This window comes from Euprymna scolopes, chromosome 37, assembly GCF_053919585.1.
Source record: "Euprymna scolopes isolate OS-2025 chromosome 37, ASM5391958v1, whole genome shotgun sequence".
Classification (NCBI taxonomy): domain Eukaryota; kingdom Metazoa; phylum Mollusca; class Cephalopoda; order Sepiida; family Sepiolidae; genus Euprymna; species Euprymna scolopes.
Window position 1 is genome coordinate 7,146,366 of NC_136518.1, and position 23,939 is coordinate 7,170,304.

Genomic DNA, 23,939 nt, shown 5'->3' on the forward strand with positions numbered 1-23,939 from the left:
AGGTTATTTAATGCTGAATCCAGTGATTTTGAAGAACAATTTTTTAATAGAATATATTTGTTTTTTTTAAAGTCAGTTTCTATTTGTTAAAGAATGGAGAGAGAGAGAGAGAGAGAGAGAGAGAGAGAGAGAGAGAGAGAGAGAGAGAGAGAGAGAAATGTGTGAGTTATAGTGTAAACACGTTGGCCGGAAGTTAAGATCAGCTGATTGGATTGCGTGTGAGTCATGTGATCAGGTTAGCTGAATCAAGGAGATTTGGTTGTGACTTGGACAAGAGCGGACGGCTTCGCCGTTGTCTCCTCCCCTTCGCTGGGGGTGGGAAACGAACGCTGACGTGGTAGAAATAAGACCTAGAAGAAGAAAACACAGGCCAAATTCACTTTCCAACCTTCTGCGAACAAACTGGAAGGTGAATAAAAAAACTATAAAACCAATTTCTTGTCTTGGTGTGAAATAAATCTTCGTCCTCAAAAACAGGTATCAAGTCTCCCTCCCAGACGAGAATTTCCAGATGGACCAACAAAATGGCAGAAGATGTGACATGTCACACACATATTCACACTTAACAGCATATAAACATATGTAATAGAAAAACCACTAGACGATCACACACACAACGATAAGATAATCAAACACGCAAGCTTTTTTAAATATAAATAGACACGTTTTAATATATCATCTCCATTCCAATTTCAACCAATATACAACAAACGCCCATTTTATAAATAACAATATAACATATTTAACCCATAGTTGGGTCCCTAACAGGTACTACCACTCCGGGTTAGAGTGGACCTGGGAGCAATGGCAATTTAAAGGCTAGCTCCACACTCCCCAAAGCCCACAAGCTGGGGTCTCACCATTGGTGATAGTTTAAGGTCATATCCAGGACCACAGAGGTTGGAGTTTGGCCGACAGTGCAGGACCTAGCAGGTGGTGGGAAACACTTTTTTTTTTTAAATTTTGATCCTTGTCTAGGAGCAAGAGATTAGTGGCAGATGCATCATCCCAAATGTGACAACAATACTCCTTGCATGGGCAAATAGTGGCTTTGTAGAGATATAGAATACTCCCAGGTGCGAGTAACCTAAGATAGTAGAGAGATCCCACCTTCCTTGCAGCAGCCTTGGCAATTTCCTCAATGTATTTGTTCCAATTCATGTTGTCTGTGAATGTTAAGCCTAAACAAGAGGAGAGTGGACCTGTAAATTCACCCTTGTCTGTTCGTCTGTCTGCACTTTTCTCAATAACTGCGCCTTGGAATTTTTTGAAATTTTGCAGAAGCATTAAACATGATATGAGTAAAAAAGTAACAGAACGGATTTTCCGGGAAAACTCCCGTTGCCCCTCCCCGCCTCCGGGGGTGTCTTTTAGGTTAAAATGGCTAAAATTGACACTTTTGTGCTTATTAAAAAAAAAAATTAATGCCTTGGATTTTTATAAACCTTTCTGAAAAGTTGTAACTGACTGATTTCTATAGAATTTTGTTTGTCTGTACTTCGCGATAACTCTTGGGTGTGCCCCAGGGGCTCTTTTAGGGCGAATAAAAAACACTTTATTTTTTGGTCGTGTATCATTAGCCATGACAATCAGTGGTTGAGAAGGTTTCTTGTAATTATTAAAGGAAACATCATCTGGTTCGTGTCATTCAGCATCTGAAGCGAGTGTAGAGGCTGGCGACCCGGTCGGTGCAAAGTTTTCATGACCTTCCATCTGCGGCGGTTGAACCTGTTTTGTTGAACTGCCGAAAACTAAAGAGCGACCTAATTTTGGCCTATAACCTCCTTCATGGCCATTACGACCCTCCCCCCCTCTCAGAATCTTCTCTTCACCTTGACACCTAAACGTGGACTGAAAGGGCACGACCTGAAGCTGTTTCATCAGAGATTTCAGCTAAACCACCGAAAAGTCGCATTTTCCATTCGCATCTCGGCTCCCTGGAATAGATTGCAGCTTGTGGTTGTCAGCGCACCAACAACCGATCAGTTTAAGACGAAGTTGGACAAGTGCTCGTCAACTGTATTTTCGACCGTCTAAATTCGCAGTGCCCCTTCCTCTCTCTTGGTTCGCTTTCCTTTTCTCTCTGGAAAAGACTGCAGCTTGAGGTTGTCCTCCTCGCACCAACAAAGAATCAGTTCTAGTCAACTGTATTTCCGACCGTCTAAATTCGTAATACCGCTCCTGCTCCTTCCTTCTTTTCTCTCTCTCTCTCTCTCTCTCTCTCTTAACGGCGACAAAACATGAGATGTTTTAATCTATGCCGAATGAATTGAATTGAATCCTTCTTTTAAGAATTCAATTTTTATAACAGATAGAAAATACAACTGTGGAATTTTCTTGGTTAGTTTAAATATAATTATGTGCCCGGTTCTGTATTTCCGATCATCTAAATTCGCAGTGCCCTTCCCTCCCTCTTTGTTCGCTTTCCTTCCTTCTCTCTCTCCGCACTCTTCTTAATGACGACAAAATATGTAATGTTTTAACCTATGCTAAATAAATTAAATTGAATTGAATGGATGCTCTCATTTGTGATACGGTCGAGTAAAGTAATGCCTGATATCCAGCGCAGCATCTTTGTCTCCATGACAACGGTTCATCAGCTCCTTTATGGTTAGCCAACATTCAGCACCATAACTTGTGACTGATCAGATGACTGAGCGATCGATCTTAGATTTCCGCTGACCATTAATTATATCATCTCACATCACAGGAATTGTTGTTCGCCATTTCAGCCAGACTACATTCACGCATACCCATACCATATCATACTAAAGTTGTGCACCCCCTAGGCGGGTTGTACTGGCTTCCTCCAAAGGAAGAAGTTCCATGGAAATATCACGTTCAAATGCAGTCCTCAGTTGTTTGTATATCCTTGTCAGAGATGATGACAGTATTAGGCTTTTACAGTTCTTGCAGGGAAGTGTTGATGTCTTCCTACATACAGCGCCTGGTAGTCCCAAATGGTTCACCCTTCTGGTACTGACCAGGCTTAACGTTGCTTTTATTTATCATAAAAATTGTGTGTACATTTCTTAGGCATACAACAAGTGCCAGGCAGGTGTTATATAACGAAAAATGCTACAATTTTATGATTGGGCATGAAGCCCGAAGGGAATGGGGGGGGGGGTCAGGGGTCGTCCACTTGGTCTATTCCCTAAAAACCAGTTGCAATCACCACAATACCGCATTCACTCTATGAACTCATGAGCTATTTGAAATCTACCCAGATGAGATGAAAATGACATATTTACAATATTTATGTTAACGTATATATATATATATATATATTAGGGATTTTTTTTTTCTTTTTTACATGAATTCAAAAAACGGGTGATGTGTATGACGCATGAAATGATGAAGTTGTGATGTGTATGATGTATGAGGATGATGGGGGGGGGAATGAAAGCCTTAAAACAGCCAAAAATAAAGAAAAATAACAGTAATACAAAATAAAGAAACCAAATAAAATGCTAATGATGATGTGTTAACAGGAATCCTCCCTTCCTAATCTAATTCCGAAATGCTTCCTGTTTTCCGGTTCACGGTGATCCAACAAAAACCAGCGTGTCCACGTGATTATGTCGCATTCATGCATGCTCTGAACTTAGCCTTCAGGCTTCGGTCAATCTTGATTCTTGCTCCCTCCCCACAAATACTTCAAGATATCTGTTTCGTTCCCCCCCCCATTCCCCCGCAGTAATGGAATCTTGCAGTCTTCCATCCTTTATCAAATATTCAGTTTTATTGGCCTGGAGCCCTCGACCAAATTGTGCAAGATGGTAGAATTTTTTTTTACTTTATTTTGTCCGATCGCTGTGCTTGTTTTACGAGTACTTTTATGGAAAGTGCTCTGAGGATCTTGTAGCATCTGTTCCCTATCAACGTAAATACCTCCGACTAAGCCGACAAAGCAACAAAATCCCACGCCTTCACAGTTAAGACCTCCCAATGCCGGATAGCCCTCTGCTCTGCAAGTTTCTTCCTTCAAACTGCTAGACTTTGGAATTTCTTCTTTGTATCCAGCACTATGAACACATTTCTAAGCCTTGCGAGGGTCACCAGTTATTAAGACCCTGAAGCCACTCTAGGATAAAGGTTAAGTGTTACGTAGATGATGAGACAACAGGATCAGTTATGGTGGAAAATAGACGACTTTATACAAATTTATCTGCTTTAGATTTGAAGATGACCATGATTGACCCAAAACACGCAATAACGGGGTAAATTTTATCCAACGGGTCGCAAAACCATAAAACAATATTGTAAAAAAGAAAAATGCAGCTAAAATTTGGATGATATTGTATTTAGATCATAAATTAAATACTGACATTTTTTTCGTCTGTCGAAGAACAGTCCCTGTGAGGTGGTTTGGTATCTACATAACGTGTATCTATTTTCTGTATTTCTTTCAATAGAGCTCAATACAACTAGGTTGGCAGCTTTGAAAATATATATGGCAATTAAGCTACACAGAATTTTCCGTGTTTCATTCTTGTGAGGATTCTTCTGCATGGAATCAATGTTGCTGCTTGTTTTTACATATTACCGTTGTGTGAAGTTTGCTAGTTAGCAAATCAATAATAATAACAGCAATAATAATAAGGATAATGATAATGCTCACCCCCCACCCCCCTCCCATAGACTTGAACCCCCTGGAAGGGCAGAGGCCATCCACAACTTTGTAGATACTTTTGTAGCAAAGGACTTCTTTTTTCGGGGTCAGGGTGCTGGCCCCACACCCAACCTTCCTAGAAGGTACATATCGCGCCTAGCCTTCCCAAATGGTTACGCACCTGGTACTGGCCAGGCTCAACATTGCTTAATTTTGATGATGAAGTAAGAACCGGTGTATCAACGTGATTGTGCCATATGATAATTCTAACAATAATAATAACAAAAAAAAATCTGATAACAAAAACAAATAAATACGCTAGTATAAACTAAGACGTAAGTGAAACACAACCAGATTAAAACAGTTTTTGAACATACCCTCCAAAAACGAACCAAGAAAGAGGTGAATTATAGATCAAGTGAACCTCTGCTTGATAAACGTGCGATTATTGACTGAGATAACAAAGAATCTGATTGGTTAATTAACAAACTAGGCGAATATATAAAAACAAACAGTAATATAGCAGAGTGATCCGACGTTGCCTGGGATTGAATGATGATCAACGAATGTTTCACACTCCCATATTTTTATAGTCTTCGAAATCAATGAAATCACCCAGTTTTCAATCAAATTGATTGATTGGCTACTCTAGTTGGGGACCCATCGTGGTGCCCCGAGAGAAAGCTTCACATGCCTCTCAGCAGTGACTTTGTTCAAAAATAAATTGTAATCTACATTGTATGATATGTGAGCAATCGGGGATCCAAGCCACAGCACTGTACAACACCATATATATATATATTATATATATATATATATATATATATATATATATATATATATATAACTTCATTTACTCACATAAAATTAATATACGAAAGTATAAATTTATGCATAAAATTTAAGTATTTACTTCAAAAGTGCTCAATACGTAGGTAGAGCTAGTTAGTTAGTTATAAAATATATGGCGATTAAGCTACACTAAATATTCCGCGTTTCATCCACTCTAGGATTCTTCAGGCTTATGCGCATAAGCCTGAGGAATCCTAGAGTGGATGAAACGCCGAATATTCAGTGTAGCTTAATCGCCATATATATTTTATAACTTACTATATATATATATATATATATATATATATATATATATATATATATAAAATGGGTTAATAAATTCCAACGAAAGAAAGATGTATATTTAAATAAGGGAGTAGTCACCAACAATGTGTATTTTTTAACATTATTTTATTATTCCGAATGAAAAACCAAGACACGGAATAATAAAATAATGTTAAAAAATACACATTGTTGGTGACTACTCCCTTATATATATATATATATATATATATATATATATATATATATATATATGCAAACATTATTAAAGTCAACGGAGATGCTTTGCTTTAGGATTCTTTTTTTTTTATTTTTTCCATTTTCGGTATAATCTTTTTTATATCAAAATCGAAAATATTAATGAAGGTTCTATAATTGTTACTGTCGCGAGCGCTTTCGATTCGTCCACGAATCAAAAGTAAAATATACATTAAATCGCGTTAGGTGATGGAAAGTTAAAATATATAAAGTCGATGACAAGTCGATTAAAAATTTGAGTATTAAAATCAACAAGTTCGTGGCCACTATTGGCAAAGTCCGTCCATTACGTGCTACGCAAGACATTTTAACACATTGCTGCTTTTCTCGAATGCAATATTATTTATAGTAGGATGATAAGTTCGATTGTATGACGTTTCAAGAATTTGTAATTTTTTAAGATTATTTTCACGTTGTATAATTTTATAATTTTTGTGTTGTCGATGAGAATTTTTCTAAGATTTTGTAAGGTGATTCGCGGGGACAACGTTGTCGTTGTATGCCCAATGTATGTATTATTCAAATATTTATTTTTATTTAAAAAAAAAAGAATCATAACGCAAAGTATCTCCATTGCATTTAATAATGTTTGCCTGAATGAAAAAATGCTACCTAAATATACCAATTTCAAATATATATATATATGTGTGTGTGTGTGTGTGTGTGTGTGTGTGTGTGTGTGTGTGTGTGTGTGGTTTTGATCTCAGTATGACGATAGCTCATTAACATACAAACTCATTGAGGTCTCCTGGTACGTTGCCAAGATAAATAAGATACTAACTTATTTAAAAACAAGCAGAAAGCATTTTTGGATTCATGCCTGAAAACGAATCTCAAATGAATGAGACTTATCATCATCATCATCATTATTATTATTATTATTATTATTATCGTTAACACCCTTTTTTTTTTTTTTTTACTCAAGAGCGGGCTTTTACACCAAAGCTATAGTGAGAATAGTCAAAGAGTTAATTAGATGGAAAGCACCTGGCGTAGGATGTTTGCTGTGCCAAGCAGAACTGACTTCTGGAGTACGGTGATGTTGTACTCGATTCCCAATGAGTTGAACTGTTTCTCAAGATCGTCTGAAATTGAGCATAGCGCACCCATGATGATTGACCAAGATGGAAGTTTTCTTAGTTCACAATCTAGCAATCTCTCCCCCCCAGTTTCTTATTGTTCCGTTCTTCTTGCCAGCTAAGTGAATGTCACGTGATCAAGCCACATCAATAATGTTGCATCTATTGGTCTTTTTGTTCAGAACTACAATATCCGGTTTCCTGCGAGTTATCTCTCGATCACACTGAACCATGAAATCACAAAGAATCTTAACGTCCTCATTTTCCATTGGGTGATGTTGGAACCACTTGTCTGTCACCTGGATTCTAAACTTTTGGCACAAACTTGCAAAAATGCAGATTTGCACATACTTTGTCATCATCATCATCATTATTATTATTATTATTATTTTATTTTTACTTTTACATAGGAGTCAACACTTATCAAGGCGTGGAGGCCACTCGAGGATAAGGGCTAATGAGTTTACAGTAGTCATTATTATTATTATTATTATTATTCTTTACTCACTAGGAGTAGTCACACAAACCATCATCAAAGCTTGCTCTTTGAGAACAACTTGTGGTGTTCCCTGGAGTCTGAGTGACGACAAATCTCCCCAGATTTCCTGTACTTCTTTTGATAACCATTGCAAGTTATTTTGCATTAATCGTAACAGTCACTTACCATTGACTTTTCGTTGGCAGCCGTTATTAGGGATTCAGTTTCTCTGTTTTGGTTTCCTTTTTGTATATCTCATTTTTTATGTCATCTTTATGAATCGTCCGTGTAGTTGTTTCTCTTCCATTTTTCTTTTCTTGTCTTATCCCCCCTTTTTTTCTGTTTCTGTCTTGTTTGTTGTTTCAGTGTCTTTTGCTGCAGTAATTATTTTTTTGGTGTTTTGCATTATGTATTTTTCTAATTCTTCTCTTGTGTCAGTTACACAGTCTTCTCTACAAACAAGCCCTTTTCCTTCGTCTTTCCTTTTTACATAGAGTCGGTCAGTATCATCCTTTGGGTATAGTGCATTGTGCATAGTCATAAGTTTCCTGGTCTACTGGTCAAGATGCTTCAGTTCTTCTTTGGTCCAACCTATAAATGGTCCAGAGTATCTTACATTGTACCATAATGTGTGGCAACGTCATGTAGACAGCAGTAGCTGCAGTGAAATAGAGAGGAGCAGTAGGAGGTAGCAGGATTGGTGACGTCATGCAGATATAGCAGCAGCAGCAGGAAGACAAAGAGTGGAGTGGTGGAGACATGACGGTATGAACAGCCGGAGAAAGAGAGCAGACGACAATGAATTTCCACTAGTTCTGTGAAAATTTGTTATGTAAAATAGAAAACACAGACAGAAAATAACAGTGTCAAAAAAAGTGAGTTCAAAGTATTTCTTTTATTTGTTTGGCATTTTGATGGGATCGACAGACGAAAGGAACAACGAAATGAGAACGTCTGCTATAACTTAACATTACTAATGACACTGCTCGTGTGTTTATGCCATCATTATTATTATTATTATTACTATTATTACTAGAGGGACCTGTGGAAATTCCACAGGGGACTCATTCATAGATGTTCGGTGTAAATGGAAACGCTCTTATATTATTGTAGCTCTTTTGTTAAAACTGCAAACGTATTTATCTAAGCTAGCAGGTACGCCCGGCATAACGTAGTCGTAAAGTACGCTTAAATATGATATTTTAATTCTTGCAGATTTCGTATATATTATTATAGAGTTAATGTTCTATCGATTTTTATATATTATAAAGTTGTGATTTACAAAAATAACAAAAATATATCGATATACTTGGGTGCATTAGCTTGAATCGAAACCGAAATAAAATCTTGTAAAAAAAAAAATTATATATATATATATATATATATATATATATATATATATATATATATATAACATGGGTTCCTTCAGCCATAATCGAAACCGAAACCAAAATTTATGAAGAATTCTTGATAAAATTATTTATACAAAAAATAGATTTCTGGAGTGCCATCAGCTATAAACGCAACCGAAACCAAAACTTATGAAGAATTCTTGGTAAAATAATTTATGGCAAGAAATGGAAATACATAACAATTAAACGACCCGGATGTAAGCATGACATCACACACAAAAGAACACACACGCTATCGTATTAATATATAGATTTGTACTCAGTAGGAGTTCTCACACAGGTCATAATCAGAGATTACTCACTGATAACAACCGGTGGTGTTCCCTGGAGTCTGAGTGATAAGAATGCTCCCCAGATTTTCAGTACTCTTCCTCTCTCTCTGGAGAGGGAGATAAAGATAAAGAGAAAGAAAGAGAGGGAAAGATATAAAAATAAAGAGAAAAGAGAGAGAAGGGGGAAAGGAGAGAGAGAGAGAGAGAGAGAGAGAGAGAGAGAAATCTATGTCCATGGAATCTACATTTTGGTTTGGCACAGGGAAAATTTTTGATAGTAATTTCAGCTAGACGAGTGTTTTTCACGAAAGATTGGCATCATCTCTGCTTCACCCTTAGGGTAGAGATGGTCTAAATTCTCACCACTTAATTGCGAAGCAGCACCTTTTGCCCTCTTGGCGCCACTTCTGTGACAACTCGGCTTCCACTGGGGATGCTGTTTCAACGTCGATTTAGATCTTGGAATTGGAGACGATGAGAATAGAGAGAGCATCAGCACGATGGCACCTCAACCCCAGTAGCAGATACTTTGAGAGGAAGCTAAACCAAGAAGGGAAGAGGAGTCTGTGAATGGTGGAGGTGGACCACAGCCGGTGGCATCTCAGGTTCCTCCGTCCCCAGTAGCAAAGGACATGACTTCTACTCCCCAGGAGAGCAACTCCCCTAAAGAGGGAGCAAGAAGCAGAAAAGATGAGGAACCCTGTGATGGTAAGAGGTAGCACCCCGGATTCTGCAGTCTCCACCCAGAAAGAAGGGGAGGTCCAGAGAGCAGGGAACAGCCAACTTGCAGCAACTCAAGCAGAATGGCCAGCCCCTGCACCAAATTATCCCCTGGATAAACCTGGACAGCATAAGCAGCAGCAGCAGCAGCAACAACGTAAGACAGTGCCAGCAACTCCTCGCCCAGGCCCGTCCAACACCAACCAGAACAAGGGAGCAGCATGGCCCCCCCCAAGGTATATAGGGAGCTCTTCAACTCCAAGGAGTATACCGAGGGGAAAACCATCAAACCCCTGCCAGGACAATTGGAGGATCTCCAGAAGAGAGTGATCTCCCTGGTCACATCAGACCTGAGGACCAAAGACACCATTGTTGAGGTTCTCCTAGATCAGAAGATCCCTGCCAAGTACATCTGCAGGAGAAACTATGGAATATGGGAGGTGGTACTCGCAAACTAAGAAGATGCAGAGAGGTTTCCAGTTCCAACCACTGCTGGAAGAACATCAAGCTAATATTAGACGCTTCTGTGTCCAATACAACTAATGCCTCGCTCAAGATAGAGTGAAGACAAAGAAGCATGCAGATGATAGGCTGACCCAGGTGGTGGCTAAAAATTACGGGTTTGTATTACTGTACACATAGATTCGAAAAAGTGTTCAAAAAACAAATATATAACAAATAAATGTTATCAAAGACAAGATAAGTTACCTTTCTACCAAACTGGATACATTTTTTGTGTTTTTATTCAATGTAACATGTTTATTCAGCTCAAAAAATATGCAGTGTTTACCGATGTATTCGAAAATAACATATATTGAGCGAATTTCTAACAGTATTTTGTCTAGTTTATTATTTATAACATCTTTTCCTGAACATCCCGTGTTAAAGAGAGAGTTGGGCGCCATTTTGAATTTTCGAATACATCGGTAAACGCTGTATGCTTTTCGAGCTGAATAAACATGTTACATTGAATAAAAACATGAAAAATATATCCAGTTTGGTAGAAAAGTAATTTATCTTGCCTTTGATAACATTTATTTGTTATATATTTGTTTTTTGACAACTTTTTCGAATCTATGTGTACAGTAATACAAACCCGAAATTGCACTGGCTAAGGACAACCTCAACCGCATGGTCAGCAAGTGGTACGGAGATCAAGTAGTTAGGGCTAGGTTAATGAAGGTTTCATATGATGCTGTGAACATTGACGCTGTTGAGCATAAGGCTACTCTACGTCACAGTTCGGATGGACAGATTCGGAAAGTAAATGACCTGGAAAAACATGCCCTTATACTGACGCTTGAGATCTGTGAGGGCGTTTGGGAGCATTTATCGAAGCGCTTCACCCCCAATTACCCAGACTCAGGGTCAAGGAGTTTGGCAGCTATTTGGCTGACTCGCCCCTCCTCACAGCAACTTGAGTGACTAGCTGTGATGGTCCGGTCATGGAGCATAAGATCATTACTGCATTGATGGTGTTCCCTATGAATTCTACTTGAGACTGTCGTCCATGTTGGTCCCTATTCTGAAGGATGTGTTCAACCATTGGTTTGCTCAGGACTCCATTCCCGGCCAGATGACGAAGGGAGTGATCACATTGGTGAAGAAAGGTCAACAGCATGGTGGGGAGGAAAATTTAGATGATTACAGGCCTTTGACTGCTAAACAAAGATTTTTGTGATTCAGTTGCAGGTTGTCATCACTGACTTGATCGAACCGGACCAGAGCTATGTTGTGAAGGAGAGATTGATTCAAGACAATCTTCATTTGATCATAGAAGAATATAATTTAACACAAAAACGGGATCAGCTGAAGGCTTTCGATAGGGTCAGTCATCATTCCCTGTCATCTGTTTTAGAGGCCGCTGGTTTTAATCCGGACTTCCATAAGTGGCTCTCCGTACTGTACCACAAGCCGACGGCAGCGGTTCAGGTCAATGGTAGGCTTTCAGAGTCTTTCACCATCTCTCGGTTGGTGCATCAGAGTTGCCCGCTGTTATTTCTGTTATATGTCCTGGTGTTGGAACACCTCCTTTACAAGTTAAGGGGCGAGGCGGTTACACTAGCCTGTGCAGAATAGCTCTCCATGGCGGTATGCGAGCCAGGGTTTCGGCATTCGTCAATGACGCCACCATGTTCATATTGAGTTGCACAGACATTGAAGTAGTGATCAAGGTGTTCGTTCGATACGAAGAAGTAACAGGGGCTGGGTTCAACCGTAGCAAGTCTATCGGCCTCTGGTTATGCACCTGGACCGGTGAATCAGCACTACCAGGCATATTCAGCTGGACCAATGACCTGGTCTGTGTTCTTGATGTCTGGTTTAGACTAGGTTTACTGCTGAATAAAAACTGGTCGAAGTACAGACAAAGGTCGAATCATTGGTAAAAACTTGGATTCAAAGGAGATTGTCTTTGAAGGGTCGAGTGGAGGTGTGCGCTATTTTACTCGCTCATCCTTTACCGGTTGTCTGTACTGCCCCTTCCTGCGAAATGCCTCCAAGCCTTCACAGAGCTCCTCTCCTCGCTTTTATGGGAGAAGTGAAAGCATTATATTTGCAGGCACTCAAAGTCCGAGCGAAGGAGGCTTGCGACTGCCCGATCTCAAATGTCATAGACATGCTGAGAGGTTGGTTTTCCTAGGTCGGTCGCTAGAGGAGGACGTTTCATGGGTCCCTGGGGTTGAAAGCACTTTTCCCAACCTTAAACCCGACCCTTTGGTCGAAGGCCATCGTAGACCAAGTGGGTTAGAGCTGTGCCGGAGACTAGTGTCCTCTCACAAAAGAAACTTTATCGGCACTAGTGGTGGGTAATGCATCAGATCCTGTTATGGAGCGGCTGGGATGGTCAGTAGGAGAACATCTGCTCACAGTGGAATTAGGTGCCAGGACGAGACTTTATTAATAATTCTGAGTTTTCCCTCACCTAGCGACTGGTCTGGAATGAACTGCCCCTTCTTGCCAAACTTTACGAAAAAGACAACAGTATATGCTGCAATGACCATGAAATTGAAACTGTCAAGCACGTCTTTTCTCTTGCAGCCAACTTCGAGGACTCATGGAGTATGTCAAAGAGGTGATGGCTCACATTGATGCCAAGCACCCGCTTTTCCTTGACGCAATATATGTTAGTGAAAAAATTGATCTGCTGCACTCCTGGGAGAATAGAATGGTTTTTCTGGCTATCCTGGCAGTAGCGAGAATGGTGTCATGGATCACGTGCCTCAAAAAGGTCTACAAAGGAACATCTGTTCCATGTCGGGATCTCATTGTTTATTTTAAACATTTGCTTAAAATGAAAATCAGATGTTATTGGAAGAGGTTGCCTTGAGTGGACTTCAATAAGAGGTAGGTGCATTAACACTAGCTTATGCATCCATCGAGGAGCCAGGTTTGAATTCTTGTTCTCTCCATAAAGCATGGTACACACAGTCCTGGGTTCTTCGGAACCCATCCTGCTAGAATAGCTTAGCTCTTTTAAAGACACTTGGCTGGTGGTACAAATGAGATCCCGTTGCTGTTTTGTTTTTGGTACTAGAGAACCTTCAAGTTTGCCCCCCCCCACGATTTTTCCCCACTTGAACATAACCTTCCACTCCCATTCTCCCTCCCTAATATTTTTCTCTCAACATCCTCCAGTAAATCACCCCGATCCCAACTAGAGACAGTCCTTCTTGCTTTCGATTCCCGGAAAAGGAAAAGAGAAAGCAATTATGTTTGCAGGAAGGTCTGTACTTCAAGTCCAAATGAGGAAGGCCTGGGACTGCCTGATCTCAGATGTCATAGACATGCCAAGAGGTTAGCTTTTCTTGTTAGTTAGAGGAGGATGTTCTATGGGTCCTTGCGGTTGAAAGCGCTTTTCCCAACCTTAAACCAGACCCTTTGGTCGAAGGCCATCGTAGACCAAGTGGGGAATCAAAGTTCTTTGCCAAATGCTGAGCTGCGCTAAGAGCTGTACCGGGGACTAGTGTCCTCTTACAGCCGAGGAAGAAACTTTATCGGGCACTAGTGGTGGGTACCGCATCAGATCCCCCTAGGGAGCAGCTGGGATGATCAGTAGAAGGAAATCTGCTCTCGAGTTGATCTGCTTGCTTTCAGTTCCCGGAAAATAGTGAGCGATCTAATACCTAGATTAAGGTTGGGAGGAGCCATACTAACACACCCCAATTTATTTGTTTCAATCTTTTCCGTCTTTGGGTTTTTTCTTACCTCTTCTTCATTCGCCCCAACACACTTTTTTTACACAAACAAAATAAAATTAAAAGACTTTTCAATGAACTCTTTTCTTTTTGGACTTTTTAACATTGTACTAACCTGGGTGCCCGGCGTTACCCAGGTGTTTGGAAGTGTGTGTAGAGCAAAAAACTGGTAGTAGGCAGGCAAACTCGAACCGTACCGCGAAGGAGGAAAATGTGACGTCTTTGCTGTCAATCAGAAAGAGGGGATGACTTTCGAAAATATCGGCAAAAAAAAGCGACCCCATCCCTGTAGAAAAGTGCCTAGTTGAGGGTGAAGGAATTAACGTTTTTATGTCAATTTTTCGATATTTGTCGTCCAAAGGGTCGAGCTTCAAAATGATACCAATCTCGTAAAAATCCGTCACCTCTGTCGAAAGTTTTAGGCAAACATACATACATGCGTACTTACATTTAAACAGACAGGTGAGATTTATATTATAGATGATATATTAAAAAAAAAATGTATATATTAGGTTGGTGTAAAATTAATGTTTTTATATATATAGTTAAACGTCAAAAAACGATGACATGTTTTAATTTGTTTTGTTTTTTTAGCGATACTTTCTTGAATAAATTCAAGTATTTATACGAAAGTGCATTTTTACCTAAATGCTTGTTGGGAATAATAATACACACACGCACACATGTATATAATTATAAAAAAAAAATGTTGGAGGAATTTATTAACTAGTGAATGCGGTATTATGGTGAATGGTGCCAGCCAAGAGTATCCTTCAAAGTTTTATAAGACCCTTTAGAAAGACCCTGCTCCAATCCCCTCTCTCCAAAATTTCTTACAGGGCTTCTTCATGCCTAAGTTTCTTGTTTGTTAATTTTTGCTTGTATTGTTTGAACTTTGACTGTAACTTTTGAAGCAAATAAAACTATATAAACAAGATCACAGTGTAGTATCTGTTTTGAGGCTACACTTCACTTTTTCCGTCCTCGGTCAGTGGAGGAGAAATCCTTCATGGTTGAGGTAATTTGTTTTGTTCCTATCCAGAGTGCCCCTCTTTGGGAAGCTGGATTTTTTCCCCCCACATCAAAAACTGACCATGTGTCTAACTCTGCCCTCGTGGGGAGGTAAGTAAACAGGAACTTTAACAGAAAATGATAACCCACTTCTGAACGGTCATAATAATATAGCGTTTTAAAGGACATATAACTAAATATGGGTTTCAAAGAAGATAAATACATGGCTGTCTGTTCCTATCTACTTGTCTCCCCACGAGGGCAAAGTTAGACACAAGGTGAACTTTTAATGCAGGAGAGGGGAGGGGGGATCAGTTCACATAAAAAAGGCAATTTGGATTGAAACAAAATTTTTTTTTATTGCTTTTTCCTCCCAAACAAGGCATAGTACCACTTTGGTTTAGAGAGGGTTACTATCTGAGACATAATTTTCAGAAAAACTATGTAGGGAGTTGAGCAGCAAGACGTCTGTTTACATTACACTTGAACTTCTGCATGTCAGTACAGTCATGGAAGCAGGAACCCGGAAAGGAATTCCAAAGTCTAGTAGTTCGAGGGAAGGTTTTCTAGCATCTAGGAATTTCTACTGTGAAGAGGTGGGATTTTGCTGCTTGTAGGAGGTATGTACGTCGAGGGAGGAGGGTCAAAGGGCTTGCAGTTCGTTGGAGCATCTATCATTAAAATACTTGTAAAACAGGCAGAGGGATGCAACGTTTCGTCGATGGGACAGAGGTTGAAGCCTAGCTTATAGTGCGGAACCTATTAGGTTGGTGACTCTTTGAACCCGCTCTAAAAGTGAGAGCAATTGTCTCAATCTAAAAAGATTTTTTTTTTCACTGACGGAGGACAGAAGTGTAGTACAAGAACAGATACTACACTTTACTCCTAGTCAGATGCCCAAGAAGCTAACCATAGTCGATTGGTTTTATTTAAAAAAAAAAGAAAAGAAAAAGACCTGGCTGTAGAGAATAGTATGAAATGAAAAGGTGGGGTCGGTTCCACATGAGTGATACACTACACAGGGATCGTCCCCTGCTATATTTATCTTCTTCCCACGCAGGAGGATATGACATAAACGTCAAAAAGTGGGATTAAAAGGCTGCCACCCCCCCCCTTCTAAAGGAAGAGCATCCTGACCTTCAAATAAATTCATGGGCAGCCCTATCAGCATTCCCCGGTAAGGGGCGCCTCAGGCGATTAACAATAAACTACTTTTTTTTTTTTTTTTTTTTTTTTTTTTTACTATAGACAACAAACTGTAAAAGTGGTCAAGGAAAATATATAACGAATAAATATTACCAAAGGCAAGGAAAACTACTCTTTTACCTACTTGGATAAGTTTGTTTTTTTTCTTTTTAACTTATTTTAAAGCGTTTATTAAGTTTGAAAGGCAAGTAGTGCCGATTACTTAAATTGGACCGACAACAAAATGGTGGAGTGGTGGACATGAGGCTGTCATCTTCAGAGTTTCGATAATTGCTCGAAAATAAAACAAAATACTGATAGAAATCCACCATTTTTTTTTTTTACGATAGACAAACAAACCGGTGAGATGAGAGAAAGGTGGCCATAAAGTGGGTGCATTTCTTCATATCTTGGAAACTACTTGTTTCCTAGAATTTTAAATGGAATTTTCGAGGGTGGAGTGATTCTTCATATTTATCCCTGCCCTACAAGTATCAAATAAGAATAACATAAAATGGCACTTCTACTTGGTCATGGCTGCCGGTACGAGAACCATCTACCCTCGTCGATAAAATAATAAAAAAAAAGTGTCCAGTTGAAAGTTCTATACCTTTTTCTCAAGTTGGAAAAGACGCACATGTAATGTTTTGAAAGCAAGATTCCCGAGTTTGACCAGGTGGTGCTGGCGCACCTTAACAATCGCCTCCCCGCTTACAATTTTTTTCTTTTTGTCTTTCTTCAACTTTTTCTGCGGATTATCATCCATTGGGCATTAAGCTGCCAGATTACAAAAAAAGAAAAAGAAAAAAAAAGAAAAAAACATTTAAAGGTTTGGAAGGGGGGGGGGTTCAGTTCTAGTAAATCGATCCCCCATTTTAAGAACCGATTTACAGCCTCGTTTTGACGTTGGCTCCTTCAGCCCATCCCTAATATTATTAGTAGTATCATGACAATATGTAGTTTAGCGGCGTAAATTATTTGACAGACAAAAAAAAAAAAAAAAAAAAAATTATATATATATAAAACAACTATTCATTTTTAAACCCAAAGACTGAAATAAAACCCGAAAAAATTTCTGGGTTTGTATTACTGTACACATAGATTCGAAAAAGTTGTCAAAAAACAAATATATAACAAATAAATGTTATCAAAGGCAAGATAAGTTACTTTTCTACCAAACTGGATACATTTTTTTTTGTTTTTATTCAATGTAACATGTTTATTCAGCTCGAAAAACATGCAGTGTTTACCGATGTATTGGAAAATTCAAGATGGCGCCTCACTCCCTCTTTAACACGGTAAGTTTGGGAAAAGGTGTTATAAATAAAAAACTAGAAAAAATACTATTAAAAACCCGCCGAATATATGTCAAGCTATGTCACGGTAACATATATTGAGCGAGTTTTTAACAGTATTTTGTCTAGTTTATTATTTATAACACCTTTTCCCAAACTTACCGTGTTAAAGAGGGAGTCAGACGCCATCTTGAATTTTCCAATACATCGGTAAACACTGTATGCTTTTCGAGCTGAATAAACATGTTACATTGAATAAAAACACGAAAAATATATCCAGTTTGGTAGAAAAGTAACTTATCTTGCCTTTGATAACATTTATTTGTTATATATTTGTTTTTTGACAACTTTTTCGAATCTATGTGTATAGTAATACAAACCCAAATTTCTTTTTATTATTTTTTTCAACATTTTTTATTAGACTAAATGTACGACAATCGAGGCCGCCATATTGTTTTTAAAATTTGGCATTTTTATGGTTCGACAGATTGGTCTTTTTAAGGCCGAATTTGCCTTTTTTTTACGTCCTTTCATTACAAAAAACTATGGCGACCAAAACATAGTTAATGAAAAAGTGTAAAAATGGCAAAATTTGGCCTTAAAAAGGCCAATCTGTCAAACCATAGAAAGGCCAAATTTTAAAAACAATATGGCGGCCCCGATTGTCGTACATTTATTTAGGCCAATAAAAAAATGTTGAAAAAATACAAATTAAATTTTTTCGGGTTTTATTTCAGCCTTTGTCTAATAAATTTTTTAAATAATTTTTTTGTCTGTCAAATAATTTACGCCGCTAAACTACACATTATTTATTTATTTATGTATATATTTTTAAATCTATTTTATTTTTTTTTTCGACTTCACTTTGAGAAAATTTCGGTCTGTCCCCCGTCATTATTTTAGTTTTAATACTTAATTACGACTTTTTAAACGATGCTTTTGCATGTAACGAACTGCGCTATTTTTTTAAATAGTGTTTTCAAGTTTTACGATATCTTTTTTATTATTATTAAATTGTTAGGTGAAAGTACAAAATAGTTGCAAAACACTCTCCTCTCCCCTAAATAATAACGTTATTATTTCAGCGTTGGTCATTAAATGAAAAAGTACCCTTTTTAAGCAATTACACGTAAATAATAACGACAATGATAATAGTAATCAGCAAAAAATAGTTAAAAAAAAAAAAAATTAAAAAAAAAACAAAAAAAAACGAAAAAAATTTGTAAGGAAGTGCCGATTGTTCAGGTGCACCGTGCAGTCCGTGCACCGACCAGTTTTGCGAGTTCGAAAAGATGCACCCGAAGAAGGTCGAGGGGCGAACGCACACGAGTGAGGCTGAGGCACCCATAGCGAAATACGATAATAACAAAATAATCCGAAAAGCGCTAAGGTCAAGCCAAAATCAGGCGGACGTACACGAGTGCTACCCCCCTCTACTATACGCAGTTCGACTTAGGGATCGTCCAGTTTTTTTCTTATTTATTATGGCTTATTTATTTTGGGTTCTTCGGATTGTTTTTTTTTTTTTTTTTTTTTAAAAATGAATATTTGGCAAATGTATATTTCAGCGGCGTAAATTATTTGACAGACAAAAATTTATAAATTTTTTTTAATTTTTATATAAAACACATTATTAGTCCCTAAAGCCGAAATAAAACCAGAGAAATTGGCCGAATATTTGTTATTTTGGCTTGAACTTTATTTTTTGAAATCAGAAAGAGAAATGAAATGGTCCCATGTATAGAGAACATGAAAAGTGAACAAAAATATTAGATAATTTTGAAACGTTTTTTTGTGCACGAAAAATATGGTAATAAAAAAAATCCCAATAAGCTTTGGGGGAAAAACACGTTTTGAAAAATTGAAATTTTTAGTTTTTAATTTTGGATAAAAAATAATTATTAAAATAAAAACAGTAGTGTCGTCGTCGTCGAGTAGTTTTTATTTTATTCAAGAAAATAAAAGGTACTCATGCAGTCATGATGCACTTATTGAGCCATGCTGAAATAATGAGATTATTTAGAAAGCCATTCTTAACATGGGGACGGGAGGGTGTTGTGTACCTATTCTGTACTTTCACCTAACAATTTAATAAAAACAGGTATCGTAAAACTTTAATAAAACTTGAAAATACTATTTAATAGCGCGGATAAATTAGTGCACTAGCACCAAATAACATTCTAGTCCAGTGTGTTTCGATCGACGCCATTCCATGGGAGGTAGGTACACACTAAAGCTTTTTGTTTATTTTTGTTTATCGCCACAAGTGCTAATTTGGGCTTGCACCAATTTTCCTGTTAATAATTACCTATAACTATAATCTCCGACCCCCCCCAAAAAAAATCCATAAAAAAAACAAAAAACAAACAAAAAGCCCATCCAAAAAAACAAAACAAATAAACAACAACAACAACAAAAAAAATCCATCCAAAAACAAACACCCCCCCCCAGAAAAATTCATAATAACAAGATAAAGTGCAAAGTTCAAGCCAAAATAAATAAATAAAAAAATAGGCCATACACGCAAAAATTCTTTCCTTGTAAAAATAATAATTGCTCCCTAAGTAGAACTGCGTTACAACATCAGAGCCGATGCGTATTTCACTAGAGAGGTAGCACTCGTGTATGTCAGCCCAAAATAATAATAAAAAGCAAAAAAAAAAAAAAAAAAAAAAAAAAAAAAAAACACGCCAAATTTTTTTCCTTTCTTTTCAGGTTATTAATCTGAGATAATAACAGCTCCCTCGATGCTGTGATGCTGCGTACAGACAGTCATCGGAGCCGATGGGTACTTTGCTATAGGGGTCTCGCTCGTGTACGTCAGCCGCCCAGCCGGTCGAGAGTTATATCGGTTGAAACGTTGCGCACAATTGTTGCAATTCAAACCATACAAAAGCTTCCCGAGTTCGACCAGAAGGTTTCCAAGTTCAAAAAGATGCACCTGAAGAAGGGTTATATCGGTCGAAACGTTATGAAAATAGCAAAGATGAAAATAGTAGTCCGAATGTTTCAAATTACTAAAACCGAATTATTTGAATTATTAAGAGTACTAGCATTTTGGCCGATGTAACCTATAATAAATTCTGCAATAACCCCCCCCCCTCAAATAAATATATGAAAAAAAAAATAAATAAAACGAAATTAAAAAATAATCCGGGTTTGTATTACTGTACACATAAATTCGAAAAAGTTGTCAACCAACAAATATATAACAAATAAATGTTATCAAAAGCAAGATAAGTTACTTCCCTTCCCCCAACTGGATAATTTTCTAGTGTTTTTTATTTAATGTAACATGTTTATTCAGCTCGAAAAACATACATGTTTACCGATGTATTGGAAAATTTAAAATGGCATCCGGATACGGTAAGTTTGGGAAAAGGAGTTATAAATAAAAAACTAGGCAAAATACTGTTAGAAACTAGCTCAATATATGTTACCGTAACATAGGCTGACATATATTCGGTAGGTTTTTAACAGTATTTGGCATATTTTTTATTTTTAACTCCTTTTCCCACACTTACAGTGTGAAAGAGAGTTGGGTGCCATTTTAAATTTTCTAATACATAGGTAAACTATGTTTTTCGAGCTGAATAAACATGTTACATTAAATAAAAACACTAAAAAGTCTCCAGTTAGGTAGAAAGGTAACTTAACTTGCCTTTGATAGCATTTATTTGTTATATGTTTGTTTTTTGACAATTTTTTCGAATCTATACAAACCCAAAATTCCCAGGAAACGCCGGATAGGTATGGCTAGAAAACAATTTAAAAGCTGGAAAATATTTTACGCACATACACATCTAATGGACGCTCATCTATCGGTACCTTCAGTTTCAAGCAAAACTCAACTCGCAGGGTAAAAGATACCATATGTGATCGCGGTTCATCAACAGATGTAATGATCTCTGAAACCTAAGGTACCGATGGATGATCATGATACTCTTAAAAAAAAAAAAAATGGTATTTTTTTACGACCTGCCCCAGCCGGCGTACTATAAACATCCTCAAACCAACTCATTAAGAACGACTTTCGGAATATCCTCCCAACCTCCCCTTGTTAAACACGGCTTTCGAGGTTGGAGGGGTGTTTATTCCAAAAGCCGTTCTTAACATGGAGAACTGGGGGGTTTATAATACGCTTGGGCACTTAAAAATGTACCCAAAATATATGCTCTTGCACAAGTAATTGAGCAGTTGAGCAGTGAGCACTCGTGATTTTTAATATAGCAGTGAATCAGTCACACACACACACACACACACACACACACACACACACATATATATATATATATATATATATATATATATATATATATATATATATACGCGCACACGCACACACACATGCACACCCCGACAGAATGCTTGATTATTAAAAAAAACAAAAAATAAAAAGCAAAGTTTTGTTTTAATGTCCTATAACACACACACACACATATATATACAGAGAGAGAGAGAGAGAGAGAGAGAGAGAGAGAGAGAGAGAGAGAGAGAGAGAGAGAGAGAGAGAGAGAGACTAAATGACAAAAAGTTATATTCCAAAATTTATGATGTTGACCATCTTATAATTTATTCCTTTAATTCAGTTGACTCATACAATTCTTGACAGTATCTCTTTCGTAGCGCAAAATCAATCACTTAATTCAGTGAATATCTATTATGTCCTTAACTCATCAGAATAAATAGCAACGATCAAACCGTCATAAGGAATTGAAATGTGATTTGACATGATCAAAATCCGAAAATTGGAAGAGAAGCTACAAATATCTTTAATATGTTTCCATTACGCCATATATATATATATATATATATATATATATATATATATATATATATATATATATATATATATATATATATAAAAATTGCTCTCAAAGAGACGGTTAGAATCTCAAAAAGATCTCTCGGTTGGAGTAACTAAACTAATGGGAGAATGTTTAGCATCCAGTAGAATGTCCCATCTCCAGCAAAAAAAAAGTGATAAAAAAAATTAAAACAAGAGTGATATAAAAAATTTTATACGGACATGTACAAACGCCGCGACATCGACATGCGATGTTTCAATCTGTAGTTCTAGGATCTCCTAAGCATGTCCTTTCTCTTAGATGTCCATATTGAAAAATACATAAGAGAAATGAAACGCGGACATCTCTTTGTAGCTTAATTGCCAAAAATATATTTTCATAACTAAAAAAAACAAAAACAAAAACAAAGCAATCAAACATATCACAAATAAATGTTATCAAAGGCAAGATAAGTTACTTTTCTACCTAACTGGATATGTTTTTAGTGTTTTTATTCAATGTAACATGTTTATTCGGTTCGACTGCCAGAGAACAAGAAAAAATGACCGCGATGTCTTTGAAGACGCGATAATCATTTCAAAATAAGAAATAAAACAAAACGGTGCTTGAAACCCACCCAATAAATGTTAGCGTGGCCTATTACATTAAATAAAAACACTAAAAACTTATTCAGTTGGGTAAAAAAAAAATGTAACTTACCCTGCCTTTGGTAACAGTTATTTGTTATATATTTAGTTTTTGACAACTTTTTCGGACCTCTGATTGTGATACAAACCCCATATAAATAAAGGAGTTTAACGTTAAATTTAATACCGGGCAACGCCGGATACATCTTCTAGTATATATATATAAGTGTGTGCGTGTGTGTGTGTGTGTGTGTGTGTGCGTGTGTGTTAAGAATAACAACGAAAAGAAAAAGAGGGTGCCGATTCTTACCTTGCTTCAACCATTATTCATCCTCTGTAAAGAATTGAAATGTATTGCTGTGTTATATTTCAAATTTTTATGAATTCACCTTTTTTATTTATTTTTTTTTTTTTTACACAGCTGGGAGCAAAACAAAAGTGGGGAGGCACCTGGTTTAGTTTCCTTGTTTACGTGCCCCCTATTTTTTCTTTTTTTTCTTTTTCTTTCGTGTGTTTATTTTTTTATTTATATATATATATATATATATATATATATTTTTTTTTTCAAAATATCTCCCTAGGGTAAAACCACAATCTGGTCAAAATTAAATAAATAAATAATTAATTAAATACAGGATATATATATATATATATTTTTTTTTCAAACAAACAAACAAATAACAACAAAAGAATGAAACCAGCTGATGTTAATTCCGTTGTTTGCTGTTGTATTTCGGTGCGACAAATAACATTCCAAGAACTTTCTGAGTTCTCTATTGAAACGAAAAGCAACTGGACGGCAATTAAATTGACAAGTAGTAGTAGTGGTGGTAATTCTGGTGGATAGAGTAGTAGTAGTAGTAGTAGTGGTAGT

General features: G+C 37.3%; 1 protein-coding gene across 1 annotated transcript in view; it reads right to left on the reverse strand.

Moving 5' to 3' along the window:
- Nucleotides 1-23,545, reverse strand: part of LOC145261063 (LHFPL tetraspan subfamily member 2a protein-like) — a 70,863-nt gene extending 47,318 nt beyond the window's left edge. Inside the window, exon 1 of the mRNA XM_080119225.1 lies at nt 23,376-23,545. The gene's annotated coding sequence lies outside the window, so the exon portion shown is untranslated. The remainder of the gene's footprint in view (nt 1-23,375) is intronic.
- Nucleotides 23,546-23,939: the final 394 nt, after the last annotated feature.